A 14937-nucleotide genomic window follows, 5' to 3' on the forward strand; every position below is an offset into this window, starting at 1 on the left:
TTTGGTTGATATCAGAACTTCAGTCATCAACAATTGCATCAACAGAGAAATGTGGACATTGAAACAGTGTAGGTCTTATTTAGTAGGATATGTACAGCCAGCAGAGAACATAGTGAGTTCAGATAGCATAAGAACAAGTATATACATTAGAAGTACATTTGAGTTGTTTATAATCCGGGGAGATGGGATGTGAATGGAGGAGGGTATTAGTAAAGTGTTGAAGTTGCCTGGAGGTGTTGTTTTAGAGCGGTTTTGAAGGAATATAGAGATGCACTTACTTTTATACCTGTTGGGAGTGCATTCCACATTGATGTGGCATAGAAAGAGAATGAGTTAAGACCTTTGTTAGATCGGAATCTGGGTTGAACGTGGTTTGTGGAGCTCCCCCTGGTGTTGTAGTTATGGTGGTCATTTACCTTAAGGAAGTAGTTTGACATGTACTTCGGTATCAAGGAGGTGTAGCGAATTTTATAGACTAGGCTCAGTGCAAGTTGTGTTACTCTGTCCTAAACCCTGAGCCAGCCCACTTTGGAGAAGTGGGTTGGATTAAGGTGTGATCTGGGGTGGAGGTCTAAAAGTAACCGGACTAGCTTATTCTGGGATGTTTGGAGTCTAGATTTGAGGGTTTTGAAGGTGCTGGGGTACCAGGAGGTGCAAGCGTAGTCGAAGAAGGGTTGAATGAGAGTTCCCGCTAGAATCCTCAAGGTGCTTTTGTTGACCAGAGAGGAGATTCTGTAGAGGAATCTCGTTCTTTGGTTGACCTTTTTAATCACCTTGGTTGCCATTTTATCACAGGAAAGATTAGCCTCTAGAATGGAACCTAGGTAGGTGATCTCATCCTTCCTGGTGATAACAATGTCACCCACTTTTATAGCGAAGTCACTGACCTTCTTAAGTTTGATATGGGACCCAAATAGGATGGATGAATGGAAGTCTTGTTGATAGTGGATCTAACATAATAGTGAGAGTCCAGTCCATAATGGGGCCAGCAGGAGACCATCCCAAGCGGAGACAGGTCAACAGCGCAGACGTCCCCAACCGATGCACAGGCGAGCGTTCCACCCCGGGTCCCGACTTTGAACAGCCAGCACTTCATCCGTGGCCACCGAACCTATGCCCCCCTCTCCACGAGGAAGAGGGGGGCAGAGCAGAAAAGAAGCGGCAGATCAACTGGTCTACTTAAAGGCTAGAGTATACAAAAGAGTTTTAAGACGGGACTTAAATGCTTCTACTGAGGTAGCATCTCTAACTGTTACCGGGAGGGCATTCCGGAGTACTGGAGCCCCAATAGAAAACGCTCTATAGCCCGCAGACTCTTTTTGGGCTCTGGGAATCACAAATAAGCTGGAGTTCTTTGAACGCAGATTTCTTGCCGGGACATATGGTACAATACAATCGACAAGATAGGATGGAGCTAGACCGTGTAGTATTTTATACGTCAGTAGTAAAACCTTAAAGTCACATCTTAAGTAAACAGGAAGCCAGTGCAGGTGAGCCAGTACAGGTATATATATAGGTATATATGTATATAAAGGTACATACAGTATAGGCGTAATATGATCAAACTCTCTTGTTTTTGTCAAAAGTCTAGCAGCCGCATTTTGTACCAACTGTAATCTTTTAATGCTAGACATGGGGAGACACAAAAATAATACATTACAGTAATCGAGACGAGACGTACAAACGCATGAATAATGATCTCAGCGTCGCTAGTGGACAAAATGGAATGCATTTTAGCGATATTACGGAGATGGAAGAAGGCCGTTTTAGTAACACTATTGATGTGTGACTCAAAACGAGAGAGTTGGGTGAAAGATGATACCCAGATTGTTTACCGAGTCGCCTTGTGCAATTGTTTGGTTGTCAAATGTTAAAGTGGTATTATTAAATAGGTGTTGGTGTCTAGCAGGACCGATAATCAGCATTTCTGTTTTCTTAGGGTTGAGTTGCAAAAAGTTAGCGGACATCCATTGTTTAATTTCATTAAGACACGCCTCCAGCTGACTAGAATCCGGCGTGTTGGTCAGCTTTAGGGGCATGTAGAGTTGGGTATCATCAGCATAACAGCATTAATGTTGAGAATATTTTAGGGCCATGTTTAGTTAAATATCCTACTATATAAACATATCTTTCCAGTCATTTTAGATCAGACCAGGGTAAATTAAGGCCCGGGGGCCGGATGCGGGCCGTTAAGCTTTTCAATCTGGCCCGGCAGACCTTCCCCCAAAAATTTTTTTTAGATCTTTTTAAGATGGTAAGTGTAGCTGCCATTTTGATGTGCAGTGATGTTTTCTAAGGACCATAAGTCTTGAACTATACAAAGTATTTCAATGGTTGGAATCTTCGCTTTTGCATGATATACTTGTTACTATGCTAATCTAATTAGTTACTATGGTCATGTAATTATTCACTATGGTCATCCAATTAATTACTATGGTCATCTAATTAGTTACTATGGTAATCTAATTAGTGACTATGGTCATCTAATTAGTTACTATGGTAATCTAAGTCACAGCAGCTCAGACGAGGCACCAAGCAGTGTGGGTGGGGCGCGTTTCCACAGAGTGTTTCCAGAGCCTGAAATGGGGGTGTCAGGGACAGACGCGGAAGGAGGTTTTTACAACAAAGTTCTAAAGCTTAGTGATGTATCAGATTGTAGGTGGAGTTTTTTTTTAACCCTTTCGCGTTCATATTTCGCTGTTTGTTGCATTTTTGTTGTGTTTCGCTTGATTGTAAAATATGTGGATGGAGAGGGGGTGTGACGTTCGTATGTTGTCAATATTCAGTGTTTTATCCTTCATAGTTAATATTGTAAATCCCAAATTCTTTATTTTCATGTACATCCTTGGTTTCTCATTCAGTAAAAAAATTTTAAATTCCATTCCGTTTTTTAAGGCGGTCGGTCATAACGTTTTTAGCTTTCAATCAGACATTATCGTGAGCTTTTGTATCAGTGTTCCTAAAAATAGCTATACCAGCACCCAGATGGATTTTTTCTCCAAATTTGGCCCCGTGAGACAGAATAATTTCCCAGGCCTGATTTAGATAATCCTTGATTTCAGTGGGATATTTTATATTAATTAGATTTGCTTTGATTAAAAAAGAATCATTTAACAACAATAAACATACAGCATTTTCTGTCTGGCTCTTAACAAAGGCGAACGCTTACCATAACCTCTCCATTATCTCTCCTGCTTCACTTGTGGGGCGGTATAGCTCGGTTGGTAGAGTGGCCGTGCCAGCAACTTGAGGGTTGCAGGTTCGATTCCCGCTCCTGCCATCCTAGTCACTGCCGTTGTGTCCTTGGGCAAGACACTTTACCCACGTGCTCTCAGTGCCACCCACACTGGTTTAAATGTAATTTAGATATTGGGTTTCACTATGTAAAGCGCTTTGAGTCACTAGAGAAAAGCGCTATATAAATACAGTTCACTTCACTTCACTTATTTGTCTTGTCTTTACTATTCTGGAGCCTCCATTTGTGAACCGCTCCAAAATCTAAACAATGGAATTGATCAACTGACCTCAACGACATTGACGATATCTTCTTGACAAGAAGCTGGACAGAATGTTTGTCACTGGATACACCGTGGATTCTTGGGAGAAGAGGATGGTCGGGTGCCTGGTGATTCTTACAGTGGAGACGTCTGCCTATTCGGAACTATGATAAAAGGACATCTGCTGACTGGAGTAAGTGTTGCCCTGGTGTATTGACAAATTGGAAGATGCTGGCAGCAGTTCAAGGTACCCTAAAGCTGCCACAAACTATTGAAGAATGGGCAGAGCTATGGGCACTTAAACCTTTGGACTAAATCGCAAACTGGATAACATCTTCGAGAAGCTTTCCACTCTACCAGGGGAAATGTTGATCTATTTGAAAGCCAGAACGGGTAACTAGAGCAGACAAACCTTTGGATTGTGTTAGCTCCATCCATCCATCCATCCATCCATTTTCTACCCCTTATTCCCTTTGGGGTCGCGGGGGGCGCTGATGCCTATCACAGCTACAATCGGGGGGAAGGCGGGGTACACCCTGGACAAGTCGCCATCTCATTGCAAGGCCAACACAGATAGACAGACAACATTCCCACTCACATTCACACACTAGGGCTAATTTGGTGTTGCCAATCAAGTGGCGTCCTAACCAAAACAGTCCTTATCTACAATTCAGCTCACTCTGCTTTGGTGTTATATGTGGAGAAATAAATAGTAGGCTAATGTAGCTAATATAGACACTTACATCATGTGTTGCCTTCATTATAACACTTATATAAGACTTTTAAAGTCATTTTGATAGTAGGCTATTATAACTAATATAGACGCTTACATCATGTGTTTCCTTCATTATAACACTTGTATAAGGCTTTTAGTTTTTTGCGGCTCAAGACAGATTTTTTTTTTTTGTATTTTCTGTCCAATATGGCTCTTTCAACATTTTGGGTTGCCGACCCCTGCGTTACATCCTTGGCCTTTTTGTCCGTGTGTCACCAAAAAACTTGTCCACTGTTAGCCATTATGATGTTTGATAAAATAAGAGTAGTTGCAGGTCAAGCCACTGCTCATTTCATCCCCCAAAAAAGATTGGGTTGCACTTAATTTCTCAGTTAAATGTACTGCCCATAGCTGTTGGCTGCACTTCATTTGTATTATTTTAATATTGTATTATTTTTATGTTGAAAAACAACAGCAAAAGTAGCAGGTAAATCTACTGTTAAAATGTTGGTTACTGTGCTTTTATTGATTTTTGAATGAATAAGGCTTCTTTTCATTAATTCATACTAAAGTGTTGGTCGCACATTATTGAAATAAGATGTGATGTGTTTACTTTCTTGTTTGTTGTATCCTTAATTCATCTTCAGTATACACAATCCCCCTTCTAAAAATAACAGCAATATAGGAAACGTCACCCACCGTGTCCATTCTGTTTGTATTTATTTCAGAGTCACACTGCTTGATTTTATCGTTTTGCTAAAATGTTACTGAATCGATTTCGACACACTGGGTCGTTTCGGATCATATCGTTGTAAAGAATTGTATCATCCCTGAGGCGTATCTGCAACTTAAAATTCTGAATACCATACCATTCCAACTTTATTTATGAAGCCCTTTATAAACAACCACAGTTAAAGAACAAAGGGCTGTACACCACAAAGAAATACAGGCAAAAGACGGACAAAAAAGATAAAAAAATAAATGGAATTTAGTGAGAAAATATTAAGTACTTTACTGACACATATAATTTCCAGATGTTTGCAGGCCAGATCTGGCCCCCAGGCCTTGAGTTTGACACCTGTGGTCTAAAAAGTATCAACATTTCCTAACTTTAAAGGATTGTATTAGACAAGTGTACCTGGTAAATACACTATATTGCCAAAATTATTTGGCCACCTGGCTTGACTCACATATGTACTTAAAGTGCCATCCCATTCCTAACCCATAGGGCTCAACATGATGTGGGTCCACCTTTTGCAGCTATTACAGCTCCAACTCTTCTGGGAAAGCTGTCCACAAGGTTGCGGAGTGTGTTTATAGGAATTTTCCATCATTCTTCCAAAAGCGCAGTGGTGAAGTCACATACTGATGTTGGTCGAGAAGGCCTGGCTCTCAGTCTCCGTTCTAATGCATCCCAAAGCTGTTTTATCGGGTTCAGGTCAGGACTTTATGCAGGCCAGTCAATTTCATCCACACCAGACTCTGTCATCCATGTCTTTATGGACCTTGCTTTGTGCACTGGTGCACGGTCATGTTGGAAGAAGAAGGGGCCTGCTCCAAACTGTTCCCACAAGGTTGGGCACATGGAATTGTCCAAAAATGTTTTTGTATACTGGAGCATTCAAAGTTCCTTTCACTGGAACTAAGGGGCCAAGCCCAACTCCTGAAAAACAACCCCACACCTTAATTCCTCCTCCACCAAATTTCACATTCGGCACAATGCAGTCCGAAATGTACCTTACTCCCGGCAACCTCCAAACCCAGAATATTTAGAATTTCATGACTGAATTTGTTGCACGGGTGGCATCCTATGACAGTTCCACGCCAGAAATCACTGAGAGCGGCCCATTCTTTCACACGTTTGTAGAAACAGTCTCCATGCCTAAGTGCTTGATTTGACACACCTGTGGTCGGGCCAAATAATTAGGACACCTGATTCTCATAATTTGGATGGGTGGCCAAATACTTTTGGCAATATAGTGTATGCCATTAAAGAGGGTTCCCGGTTAACATGATTGCACTGGGAAAAACTGGTATCCTCGTGATATAATGATAGTGCAAGTATCACTCTGACTCAGCTACCTCTGTAATGTATTGCCTTCACTTTGACAACATTCTGTATGTTACATTCCTTTGTACACACACATATATATATATATACATACACACACACACGTCTATGCAGGATCCATACTCATGCACACACACTTAAGAAGTGTATGAGCATGGATGTAACTGTCGTTGTGGCTTGTGCAGCCCTCTGAAACACTCGTTATTTAGGGCTATGTAAGTAAACATTGATTGATTGATGGCTTTTGGATTTTGATATTGACCTCTTGAACAACGTGGGCTATTCATTGTGCATGCAGCCAATCAACAGCTGTAATGTTATGCCACCATATAAAAATAGGGTAGTTGATTATAAGTAGTTTTACTTCTGCTTACTCCTATTGAGCCATGACACTTCCGCTGTGTAACTGTGTAAACGCAACAATCTTTATGCTTATGCTGAATATGGACATTTGTGTACTTCTTTATTTTATTTTTTTTAACTCAGATAATTAAAGGCCTACTGAAACCCACTACTACCGACCACTCAGCCTGATAGTTTATATATCAATGATGAAATCTTAACATTGCAACACAGTTTAGTTTACTAAAAATTTTTTAGGATAGGATAGGTCTTTATTGTCATTGCACAAGTACAACGAAACTTTGTTTTCAGCACAAACCTGTTCAAGATAAGACAAACAAACAGTGTACAGGGTTACAGAACAAGAACGCTGATGTGTCGCCATAAGGCGCCCCGTGAAAGATAGGAAAAAGGTAAACGCTGGGGAAGGATGAGTAAAAAAATACAATTCGGACAGGGCTCCTAAGGGGGCCCAGTCTGGAGTGGGAAAAAACCTCCATAGCAAAGCACATATCCATATTACAACATGCATCTCGAGATATCTAGCAACAGAGGGAAAGTTGTTCAAGGTCATGGTGGTAGGTCGCAGCTCTCAGGCGCTGACCATCCATTCATCACCCCTATGGGATTTGCGTAGGGGGCGTTGGGTTGGGGGGGAAGGGGTGTGTATGTGTGGCGTATATTTTTGTGGATGTGTGTGTGTGTGTGTATAGGCCCGTAGTGTGTCTCTGTTCCGCGGCCTTGAAGTATTTCAGTCGCTAGTCCAAAGTCAACAACAACAGGTGTGTGTCCATGAGAGACAAGAAGGGAGTTTGTTGTGTCTTCGCTGTGCTGTCCTTCGGGAGAGTCTCGAAGCCAGGGAAACAATCGAAGTTAGAATGATTTTTTATGCGGGTGAAAATAAAATTTGCTTTTCACTCTAAATTGTCCATGACTGGTCTGCAGGGTAGACAGTCCGATGTAATCCACAGTTCTTCCCGCGTCCTCCAATCATTTGTGGCAGCTTTGGGGTACTTTGAAGACTGCTGGCAACTTCCAATTTGTCGACAAACCAGACCAACGCTTATTCCAATCAGCAAATGTCCTGTTGTCACAAATTCAAATAGATGGATATCGTCACGTCCTCGACAGAAAAGGGTCGCCAGGCACGTAGCCCTCCTTCTTTCCCCCAAGAGTCCGTCGTTTGTCCAGCAACATCCGCTTCGTCAAGACAGCAGGTTCCACCAAACCCAAGATCTTGTCAATTTTGTTGAGGCCAGTTAAATAGTTCCAATGTTTAGATTTGGAGAGCAGTGCAAAAAGAGGCAACAAGGAAGTTAAGACAAGACAAAACAAAGAAGCAAGCAGGAGAGATAAGGGAGAGGAAAGGGGAGCGTCCACCCTCGATGAGTGCCGGAGAGAAATTGCAATTTTAATATGATGTCTGAAACTTAGTTGACTTGTTTGAAGACTTAAGCAGGGTTTGATCGAATACTTCCCTGCCGTGAGATGGTACATGTGGTTGGTGGAGTGCTGATAAAAGGGTTTAAAAAAAATAAAAATAATTCTCACATGTGAATTAGTGAATTTTATTTACAGTCGCGATGAAAAGTTTACATGCACTTGTAAAGAACATAATGTCATGGCTGTCTTGAGTTTCCAATAATTTTTACAACTCATATTTTTTTTGTGATAGTGATTGGAGCACATACTTGTTGGTCACAAAAACATTCATGTAGTTTGCTTCTTTTATGAATTTATTATGGGTCTACTGAAAATGTGACCAAATCAATAGAATAGATACAGCAATGTTAATATTAGCTTACATGTTCTTTGGCAAGTTTCACTGCAATAAGACGCTTTTGGTAGCCATCCACAAGCTTCTGCTTGAATTTTTGACCACTCCTCTTGACAAAATTGGTGCAGTTCAGCTAAATGTGGTGTTATTCTGACATGGACTTGTTTCTTCAGCATTGTTTCTTCATGAATGTTTTTTTGTGAAACATTCATGAAGTTTGGTTCTTTTAAGAATTTATTATGGTTTTACTGAAAATGTGAGCAAATCTGAAGGGTCAAAAGTATACATACAGCAATGTTAATATTTGCTTCCATGTCCCTTAGCAGGTTTGACTGCAATAAGGTGCTTTTGGTAGCCATCTACAAGCTTATGGGGGAATATTTGACCACTCCCCATAATAAATTCATAAAAGAAGCAAACTTCATGAATGTTTTTTGTGACCAACAAGTATGTGCTCTAATCACTCAATCACAAAAAAGGTATTAGAAAATCAAGACAGCCATGACATTATGTTCTTTAAAAGTGTATGTAAACATTTGATCACGACTGTATATAGCGCGTTTTCTCTAGTAGTGACAGTCACACGAGACGGTACACATCTGTAATGTTTACCTTACTAACTATGAAAAAGAACAACAATAAGGTGCACATTTCAGCCTATGGGACAAAACATGTTGCTGTAAGTTGTGGATGTTTTTTTTTTTTTTTTTTTTTTTTTTTTTTTTAATGTTTTAGCTGTAGTACAGTAGTGTCTCTTGCTGTCTCACGCACACACTTAAACTACTGTTGTTGTGTAAGTACCGTTTAAACATTGTGACTAAATAAATCAAAAGATACTCCCCAGTTACTCAGTACTGTACTGGAGTACTTTTTTTACACTGAATACTTACTCTTACTCAAGTCATTATTTGGATGACTACTTTTTGATGTTACTTGAGTAATATGCAGTGTTGGCATTAGCAGGGTTACATAATAACATCCTTACTTTTACTAGTAACCAGTTATGTAATTACTTTTATGTATGACTACTACTGACTGCATCTACCCTGGCAGCATTGATTATTCCCTTATTAGCAATACACAGGCTGGGGTCCTCCTGGTGTATCCGTCTGATCTGCGAGTCCAGAAAAAGACTGAAGTCGATGCCCTGAGCTTGAGACGGGAAGGTGAGGAAGCGAGGAGGGACGCGGACGGCAAGATCCGGATCGTCGCAGCCGAAACCCAACTCATAGAGCGTGTCTTCTGCATCCTCAGAACGCAGCTTTACCACCTCAGGAACACTACATGTAAGAGAAGTGAACATTTACAACATTGCTAGTGAAGTGAATTAATGAACTCATATCATGTTTTGCATATGGTGAATGTTCGTATTCATCTTGGAGAAAGCAAACCACCAAGTTTAATTTAACAGGGGTGTTTTAGTTTGAGCACATAAGATAAGGCCGCTTAGTTTGACATTTGCAGGTGGATTGGATCACTTTTCGTAGGCAAGATGTCCTAATTGGGACTTCAGAATGCAAAGGTGATAGCCCTATCCTTGAGAAGAGACTACCTTTCTAGCTCAACGCCAACATTGAAGTTATGACTTTAAGTAGTTGTTTTCCAGACACTTACACACAAACATCTCCTTTTATTGTCAGGGTGTGCTGTCCTGACTTAGCACACAACCAGAGACAGAAAGGAGGAATATAAAACTGACGGTTTGGCTTCTCCAAGTTAGGAGTGCCTCATTTTTTATGGCTTAACCTCCTCCAGGTACTGCGGTCCTGTATAATGACGCTCGCTTGTAATAAAGTTAAAGTACCAATGATTGTCACACACACACACACACACACACACACCAGGTGTTTTGAAATTTGTCCTCTGCATTTGACCCATCCCCTTGTTCATCCACTGGGAGCAGTGAGTAGCAGCAGTGGCCGGGCCCGGGAATCATTTTTGATGATTTAACCCCCAATTACAAACCTTGATGCTGAGTGCCAAGCAGGGAGGTAATGGCTCCCATTTTTATAGTCTTTGATATGACTCGCGTGGAACTCACGACCTACCGAGCTCAGACCAACTTTTGGTTCAGTAAAGCGTCTCTGAATAGTCATACCAAAGACTATAAAAACGGGAGCCACTCAGCATCAAGGGTTGGAATTGGAGATTAAATCACCAAAAATTATTCCCAGGCACGGCCACCGCAGCTGCTCACTGCTCCCCTCACCTCCCAGGGGCTGATCAAGGGTGATGGGTCAAATGCAGAGAATAATTTCGCCACACCTAGTGTGTGTGTGACTATCATTGGTACTGTAACATTAACTTTTTTTTTTGATCCAGCTGCCGTGTCGCCCATCTGTCCGAACGAGGATGACAAGACCAGAAATAAACATCACTAGCAAATGTTTATATCATTTATTACCTTGGTGTAATGTTAGATAGACAACTGCGATGGCCCATGTTCAGTGACGGCCGCTACTGGGCAGATTATCTGTTCAAAATTTGAGAAAAGTGAAGGAATATTTTTGAATAGAATTTTGACTTTGACATGAGTACGACATGCTTAGACTTGCAACATATGTATAAATGAATACTCACTTGCTGGGTCTTTCTATAGTGGCTGAATGTGTTGCTATTGGCTTCCTTATAAGCATGGAATATATTTAAAAAAAAAAAGACATTCACAATCTAAATTCACACTTTAAAGCAAGAATGATATAATATAATGAATATAGCTTCATTATAAGACTGGTGTGCTACTCACCCCTCATCTTCATCATCTGAAACTCATTTTAGAATTGCAGAAAGGAAGAAATGTGACAATATGCTTCCGTATGATAAGAGTGTGTGTGTGTGTGTGTGTGTGTGTGTGTGTGTGTGTGTGTGTGTGTGTGTGTGTGTGTGTGTGTGTGTGTGTGTGTGTGTGTGTGTGTGTGTGTGTGTGCGCGCGCGCGCGTGTGTTATGTCACAGCCATTATTACCAAGTGACGTGCTCACAACACAAACACCTAAACATGCACGCTATACTGAAGGTTTATGTGTCAAAGAACAGGACGTCTTACGTGCTAGTTTACTTTACTTTCCATTATACAAACCCCGTTTCCATGTGAGTTGGGAATTTGTGTTAGATGTAAATATAAACGGAATACAATGACTTGCAAATCATTTTCAACCCATATTCAGTTGAATATGCCACAAAGACAACATATTTGATGTTCAAGCTGATAAACATTTTTTTTTTGCAAATAATCATTAACTTTAGAGTGTGATGCCAGCAACACGTACAAAGAAGTAGGTAAAGGTGGCAATAAATACTGATAAAAACAGCTTCCCAAAAAATGTTCAGTCTTTCACAAGAAAGGATGGGGCGAGGTACACCCCTTTGTCCACAGCTGCGTGAGCAAATAGTCAAACAGTTTGAAAACAACATTTCTCGAAGTGCAATTGCAAGAAATTTAGGGATGTCAACATCTACGGTCCATAATATCATCAAAAGGTTCAGAGAATCTGGAGAAATCACTCCACGTAAGCAGCATGGCCGGAAACCAACATTGAATGACTGTGACCTTCCATCCGGCACTGTATCAAAAACAGACATCAATCGCTAAAGGATATCACCACATGGGCTCAGGAACACTTCAGAAAACCACTGTCACTAAATACAGGTTGTCGCTACATCTGTACGTGCAAGTTAAAGCTCTACTATGCAAAACGAAAGCCATTCATCAACAACATCCAGAAACACCGCCGGCTTCTCTGGGACGGAGATCATATAAGATGGACTGATGCAAAGTGGAAAAGAGTTCTGTGGTCTGACGAGTCCACATTTGAAATTGTTTTAGGAAATATTCAACATTGTGTCATCCGGACCAAAGGGGAAGCAAACCATCCAGACTGTTATCGACGCAAAGTTCAAAAACCAGCATCTGTGATGGTATGGGGGTGCATTAGTGCCCAAGGCATGGGTAACTTACACATATGTGAAGGCACCATTAATGCTGAAAGGTGCATACAGGTTTTGGAACAACATATGCTGCCATCTAAGCGCGGTCTTTTTAATGCACGCCCCTGCTTATTTCAGCAAGACAATGCCAAGCAGTGACATGGAGGAAGAGGAGGCAGTGCCTCACCTGTGATCATGCAAAGAAATAAAATATATAATTTTAACATAATTGCAATTTTTAGTTTTTAATTTTCATTTAGCTTCACCAATTTGGATTATTTTTTCTTCAAAATCGCTGAATTTTTGCAATCCCCTCGTAAACTTCTCTGTCTGCCTTGCGGTCAGAGCGCGTTCTTGTCTGGTGTGTTGCTAAGCGTTCAAAACGGCAGAGAAAAAAGTCCGAGGTGAGGCAAACAGTTCTCGTGTCTCACGATAGGGGTGCTCATGATCAGAGACATACGGTGGCGTTAGCGAGTCAAGTGGCGCAGCGACTTATTTTTTCCTTCTCATGCACCCCAACTTTCAACATGTATGACAAAATTCCCGCACTTAAATAGTTTTCTAAAGTTGACTTTCAAGCGAAGCAGGAGATATTTACTAAAGGAAGACCAACGCCAGAACTGAATGGTTTGTTTCAATCAGCAGGACGGAAAATTACTCGCTCTTTCCAAACGGAGTGGTATACAGTACGTGAAAAGACTGGCTTTGTGGATGTTCTGCAAGAAACCACCTTTTCTGCTTTCTTTGCCTTCTTTTTTCAAACTGTGGAACTGTGTGGACTCAAATGGGATTTTGTGACAAAAAAATTTTGCAAAGAAGCCTCACCAAACATTAGCGGTCGGCCGCTCATATTCAAAGCTAGATTGCGCTAAAACGTTTGGGATGACGAGGATAGACTTGGCTTTGGATGAACAGCGGCGACTCAACATCAATGTCCGCAATGCTAAGGTAAAATTGAACCGAAAGATTTTAAAAGATGTCATCAATGCGACCTGCTTTCTCGCCAAACAGCTGCAAGCATTTTGTGGAAATGATGAGAGTATGAGCTCTGCTAATCGCGACAACTATGTTGAACTCTTATAAGACTTTTAAAACTGAACGAAGTGAAGGAGGACTTTTACCAGAAAGTAACGGATATTTTTATCCAGAAGGACCAGCACATGGACTTCTTTTATAAGTTGAGACGGCGATAACATTATTTTTGTTTTGTTTTTAATGAAATGCAAATTTTGTGGGTGACAGTTTGTATGTGTAACGAATGCAGAAATGAAACATAACCCGTAAACTGCTGCCATTCAAATGGCAAATAACCTGCGCAGAGCGCACACTGTATATTTGTAAATCAGGTTCTGATTACGTCAGTGCCTCACCAGCTATAAACCTCACCGCACGTCACTGATGCCAAGCCACATATAGCACGTGTTACAACAGCATGGCTTCGTAAAAAAGAGTGCAGGTACTTTCCTGGCCCGCTTGTAGTCCAGACCTGTCTCCCATCGAAAATGTGTGGCGCATTATGAAGCGTAAAATACGACAGCGGAGACCCCGGACTTTTGAACGACTGAAGCTCTACATAAAACAAGAATGGGAAAGAATTCCAGTTTCCAATTCAACAATTAGTTTCCTCAGTTCCCAAACGTTTATTGAGTGTTGTTAAAAGAAAAGGTGATGTAACACAATGGTGAACATGCCCTTTCCCAACCACTTTGGCACGTGTTGCAGCCATGAAATTTTAAGTTAATTATTATTTACAAAAAAAATTAAAGTTTATGAGTTTGAACATCAAATATGTTGTCTTTGTAGTGCATTCAATTGAATATGGGTTAAAAAGGATTTGCAAATCATTGTATTCCGTTTATATTTACATCCAACACAATTTCCTAACTCATTGGGAAACTGAGTTTGTAGAATATAAAGTTAGGGCGTCCTCTACTCTCTGGAAAACAAAAAAAAAATTCCTGGGGAGTTTTCTGTGCAGTTTCCTGGCTAAAATTTGTCCCTAATTAAATTTGATTCCAAACCCCTGATTGCTAAACTGCTGCTAAATTACTGGCCCGTGTCGCACCTATTATTTATCTCTAAATTCCTCAATAAAAGTGTATGAATGCTTAGCCTCTAACAATCTTTGTGAATCCTTTCAGGGCAAATCACACAACTGATCTATTGCAAAAGTTACCAAAGGTTTATTACTAACCCACATCTGCGTTCCCTTCCAAGGTTTCTCATTGTATCCCATTGGGTTGACTTTTTTAGTTAAAGTCACTTGCAGAGTTCCACAGGGTTCGGTTCTTGCCCCAGTTTAGAAACTACCCATTCGACATCCTTTGCAGCCAGCCAATCACCCAGAAGTGGGGTCCCCACATCTGCGGCTTCTTCCTCAGATTTATTTATTTTTTTCTCAGTTTGGGCTTTTCAAGTTTTCCCTTGCCCAGATGTGGGTTCTGATCAGGGGATCATGTTGTGGTTTGTGGAACACTTTGAGACACTTGTGATTAAGGATTATGTAAATAAATTGGGGACAATGATGACTATGAGAACCTTGAAGAGGACGAAAGCAATGGTTGTCGAGCGGGTCTAACACAATACTGTGAAAGTTAAATCCATAATGGA

The 14937-nt window shown here is 40.8% G+C and overlaps 1 protein-coding gene and 1 long non-coding RNA gene across 3 annotated transcripts in view; one reads left to right on the top strand and one right to left on the bottom strand.

The window, feature by feature from the left end:
• tarbp2 (TAR (HIV) RNA binding protein 2) overlaps nucleotides 1-14937 on the top strand; it is a 54500-nt gene that overhangs the window by 11875 nt on the left and 27688 nt on the right. The window contains exon 8 of the transcript XR_009804211.1: nucleotides 9477-9688. The gene's annotated coding sequence lies outside the window, so the exon portion shown is untranslated. The remainder of the gene's footprint in view (nucleotides 1-9476; nucleotides 9689-14937) is intronic.
• Nucleotides 9096-11442, bottom strand: LOC133542805 (uncharacterized). 2 transcript variants are annotated; one of them, XR_009804218.1, is made up of 4 exons: nucleotides 11149-11442; nucleotides 10983-11027; nucleotides 10807-10875; nucleotides 9096-9682 (listed from the first exon to the last, which is right to left on the bottom strand). It is a non-coding gene; the product is annotated as an uncharacterized LOC133542805 (long non-coding RNA). The 2 variants fall into 2 exon arrangements; XR_009804217.1 differs by lacking the exon at nucleotides 11149-11442 and having other exon boundaries at nucleotides 10983-11132.

Source organism: Nerophis ophidion, linkage group LG02, assembly GCF_033978795.1.
Source record: "Nerophis ophidion isolate RoL-2023_Sa linkage group LG02, RoL_Noph_v1.0, whole genome shotgun sequence".
Taxonomy (NCBI): Eukaryota; Metazoa; Chordata; class Actinopteri; order Syngnathiformes; family Syngnathidae; genus Nerophis; species Nerophis ophidion.